We start from the raw sequence: 5,261 nt of genomic DNA on the forward strand, positions 1-5,261 counted from the left end.
CCTAAATCCAAAACACAGCACTGTACCAGCTACTAGGAAGGAAATTAAATCTATCCCTGCCAAAACCAGGACACCTGTATAAAATTATGCATGTATTTTAGTTTTTAAGGATCAAGCCTCCTGGTAGAAAGATTCATATAATTGATGCAGTCCTTAAGTCCTCTGAGTTCTCTCTGCTTTCTGCAAATTCATGGAATTATTTGCCTAAAAATTGTAGGTCAGTTGACTTGTATTTCTCCATTTAAATTTCTACCAGCCTTGCTATAAATCATTCTGGATGATTGATCAGTTTCGACTTTTGTGTCTTTGAGCTGTGCTACTTCAGGGCTCTATATTACTTGGAATTACCATAACTAAATAATAAATGTTCATATCATTCTATATTAATAAATGGTTCTGTAACTTACCACAATAAAAAAACCCAAAAAATCTAAAAAACAGTTTTGTGTTTCTGGCTTAATATCAGCTAAGCCTCTGGAGTTATGTTATATTATGAGTAGTGGCAGAATGCTCACTTATGTGCAAAAATTTATTTAATTGATGCTTTTCAAAATTATCATAAGCTTTATACAGTCCTTTTACTCTAGGATTGTTTCTGAATTTACCTCTGGTAACGTTCCAGCAATAAAAAGTGTTATGAGGAGTGTCTGTAACAAGTATTATGCAGTAAGGTAATGCAAGAATTATATCAAAACCAATATTTTCTTCTCTAAAGTAATCTTCTTATGAACACACATCCTTTGACACCCTTTAAGCTTGATATTGCATAGTTTCACATTTTCTGCAGTTTGCAGGCTAGTGTCAATTCTGTATCTTTTCCCCCTCTTGACATTTACTAATGTATTTTATGCTGTCTTGGAAACTGACCTATTTTTATACATAGCTTTTTTGACACTCAAGAAATCACACATATTTAACTACGTCACAGGCTTATTAGTGAATTCATTATTTTCACTTTGCGTTACAAAATGCTTCTTGCCTTATTCATTTTTGGTCTCCTGGCAATAAGAACATGTATGCTTTAGGTGGTAGATGTCCAGGCCAGAAAGTCATGACTTCATGACACTGGCAACGTAGCACATTTTTACAAGAGTAAGATGGTACTCTGGAGCCTGGTATTTTTAACCTAGTTTCTAAAGCCTTTCAACACTCTTGCTTCTTTTTGAATGATCAAAGTTTTCATGAGATAGCTATTGTGTAAAGAACAGCAATAGTCTTATAAAGCTAGGAAGATCTCTCTCTTAACCTGTGCTATTTTTCGAGGTGTATCTCCCAGTCACAAATGTGCCAGCTTCTCTGCCTTTCCAACAACTATACAGACAACATAAAACATGAAAAGGTTAGGTTTTATGGTATTTGCTGTGTAACAGCAAACAACTTTTTTTTTTTTTAAATGTGATTTGAGTCCTCCAAATGCAAAAAGAAATTAGAAATTCAATCTCTCTGGTTTAAACAAAAATCATAATGCCTTTGTCTATGCCTTTGTTGTTCACATTAGATACATTCAGAATGGAGCTTAGCATCACAGTGACAACTGAGTTTGTGTTGATTGTCAAAATGAGAAGCAATGCCTACATTGACTGCAATATACAAATCCAGGACCATCTATCTTGTGTCTGTCTTTTCTGTGCTTGTGAAACATTGTGTACATTTCCTACATACTACAATTGCTAAGTAACGTATGTTGCTGAGCTGTTTCTGTCCTTCTCCCTTCCTCATTTTGCCTTCTTTCCACCTGCTTTTCCCTTCCTGAAGGTTTTTCCATTTGAAACAGGAGTTGAAAACACTCGTGTCATGAGTTGTGGGAAAAGATTTGACATGTAAACCGCAAAATTCCATTGGAACACTCTAACTTGAGTTCCAAATTTCATCTATACTATTTACAAAACTTGAAGCAAGCCCTGCTTGGACATCCTTCACAGAGTACAGGGAATTAAACAGTATTACTACTAATAAGCTGAGGCAATTGGAGAGTGCTAAAGAATGGCTGCCAAATAAATCAGTGATGTCCATTTACTATTTTGACATTTGGAAACTTTAGTCATATACCTAGCTTTTCTCCTCTACTTCCATTTTGAGGATGGTGATGATCATTCCCACATAAGTTGAGTAGCAAAATTACTTTTCTATTTTGTATGTAGATTCTGTTACCAGTGGCTAACAGTAGTCATGTTACTAGTCAATGCATAATCTTAAAAAAAAAATGATCTGAATAAGCACTGAGGGAATTAAATCTTTTTCCTGATACTTTTATTGCTTCTTCCACACTGCTCAATCTTTATGAAGTTAATTGATGACTTGTATGTCTTACATACCTAAACTACACTTCACCTAAAAGTCTGAGTTGCTTCTTTTCAGAAATAGATTCTCTGCTTGCCAGGCATCTAAACTGAACTTCAGCTTTTCAAAATTCTTTCAAACCCTTTTTTGTCTTAATGTAAAAGCATCCTCATTAATTCCTCACAAAAAAATCCAGAACAGTAGTGTGAGAGTTACAATTTATAGACCTTATCCTATTTTTATCAGAAAAATATGTGATAGCAGAAACATATTGGGCAATTGCAGAAGATACGTGAGGTGGGTTGAAGAATGGAGAACTGAAGTCTGCTTTCTCTGAAGTGTGCCTGTTGTGTTTTTCTTGGTGAATGGCAGTAAAGGCAATACAGCTGTGAATTTACACTCATCCTTCTGCCATGTGCACCCCTTCTGCATACGTGCACATACACCTACACGCTAAACCATACACTCCATGCTCACTCGTTTTGCAATCCCACTTCATCTATTTCCTTGTTTTTCTACTTTCTTCTTTTCCCAGAAAGAACATGTGAGAACACTGATACCTACAAACTTTTCCTAAACTGAGTAAGTGACTATGTTTCATTTGGTATTTTCCCATCCCATCCTAGAACCACACCCCTGTAAGAAGTAAATGTTTCCTGCTAGGACTCTGATCGCAGCTCCTTTTCCCTTATTCTTCCTTCTGTTAATGACAACTCTCCTTTATGTTTCCTCTCTGTCATCAGGACAGATTTCAGGCTGTTGGGGTCTCATTTTGCAATGTCACTGCGAGTTCATACAGCTGGCCATTGTCACTGCCATTTCAAAACATGACTTATGCAACAGGTATGGGTACTATGCTGTCTTCATATCAGGTCCAGATATGAAAATGGTGTATTGTTAATTTGTTTCTTTTAAAGTGCTAAAGGAAGAAAACACAGACTATCACACCTTTTTGAATATAGTAGTTAAAGAAATGCTACATGGAAAAAGGACAAAGAGCTACTTCTGTTAGATTTCTTTTTCATAAAGACACAGGTGAAAATCTCACTTACGCAGATGCACTAATTTGTACCAAGTTCCAGTGCTGAATTTTGGTAAATCAGCCCCATGTGTATAAAGACCATTTGTTGTTTAAGTGCATTACATTTTGATTTTTATTTTTTAACTGTCAATAATGTCATTTTAAATACTTTCTTTTTGTAGTCTGGTGTACTTTAATGGCTATGCTGCAGAACTTTAGTTTTTACTTGAATAGTTATTCCTGATTTCCTGCTGTGGTTATATACTGAACATTAGAAATTATCTGCAGAGAGAATTAGAGGGTGTAAGTGTGATTGTCTGAGTCATGTAAATGCCAAAAGCTTTTTGTGACATTTTTCAGACTTTAAAAATGGAAATATGTTATTTGCACATTGGCTCCTGATGGAATATGACACACTGCAGGCATGCCGTGAGTTTAAGTTTGGGCTTTAGGCCATTAGGGGCTGTGTATATGGGGACCGCATGCTTCTAGAAATAAAGGCAATGAACTGCTTTCTGCATGGACATCCCTTTTGATGAGCCAAAGAAACTCCATCAGGTCAGTGAAAGCTAATAAGATTTATGGACATTCTGGAGCCTTTATTCAGAGTCAAGCATTATGGAGCATAATTCAGACTTGATGTAACTTTTGTCTTTTCTCCCAGATGAGTTTCAACATACTTGTATTTGCCTACGAAATATTAATGTTGCCCAGTACAGTCAGTGTTTAAATGCAGAAATTTGAGCTGAATGATATTTCAAGTTCATAAAAAGGAGCACCATCCTCTTAAATCTATGACCTGTAGGCACTCCACATCCTCCAATGCATGAATAGTTTCCCTTAAATTAGTCCAAAAAGATCTTTTTTTTACTTATTGTGTTACTTATCTTGCTGGAGAGCATGCATACAAGAGAGATTTTTCCAGCTCTGCTTTTCTGCTTCATCCAGGCCTTCCTCAAAATCCTGATGGAAAGCATCAGCAAGAGGATGACACTTAAGCACTGTCCTTGGCAATTCTCGGAGAGAAGCCAAGTGGGACTCAGTAACACTCACAGTTAAACATCGGAGCCACCCCACTGAAATTTTTTACCAACTGTATACTTACAGGATCCCAAATTGCTTGTCTCTGGACATACCACTGGTGAGGTTGGCCTAAAATTTTATTGCTGTTTGCATTTACAATTTCTCCTCTTCAGAATTACGATGAGACAGGGACATGAGGATAAGTGATGCATTTGTAGTTCTTTAGCCATATTCATTTTCTGATATCTAGAAAGGAAGAGCATTGTCTGCTCAAATGCACTACCAGAGCTGACGGGTGTGGGTTGTTGATGAGTCATATATATGATGAGCCCTGTGCATGTCAGCAACTAATATTAAATGTTCTCAACACACCTCAGGATTAGGATGCGAACATGAGTTTTGCCTAGCAAACACAGTTGCGATTTGGAAACAAACATCCTTTGAGGTCTCTTATGCATATTAATAAACTTCTTTTGGTCTGTTTTTATGTGGTAAAAAGGAGCTAGACTGGTGTAATCCCTCAAAATGTGGTACTTCATTTTCAGTTGGTGTGATGGGTTGACCTTGGCTGGATGCCAGGTGCCCACCAAGCCGCTCTATCTCTCCTCCTGCTCAGCTGGAGAGGGGAGAGAAAATAGAATGAAAGGTTCATGGGTCGAGATAAGGACAGGGAGATCACTCACCAATTACTGTCACAGGCAGAACAGACTTGACTCAGGGAAATTAATTTCATTTATTGCCAATCAAATCAGAATAGGGTAATGAGAAATAAAAACAAATCTTAAAACACCTTCCCCTCACCCCTCCCTTCTTCCTGAGCTCAACTTCACTCCTGATTTTCTCTACCTCCTCCCCCCGAGTGGCTCAGGGGGATGGGGAATGGGGGTTGCGGTCAGTTCATCACACATTGTCTCTGCCGCTCCTTCCTCCTCAGGGG

This window comes from Aptenodytes forsteri, unplaced genomic scaffold, assembly GCF_000699145.1.
Source record: "Aptenodytes forsteri isolate BGI_AS27 unplaced genomic scaffold, ASM69914v1 Scaffold69, whole genome shotgun sequence".
Taxonomy (NCBI): domain Eukaryota; kingdom Metazoa; phylum Chordata; class Aves; order Sphenisciformes; family Spheniscidae; genus Aptenodytes; species Aptenodytes forsteri.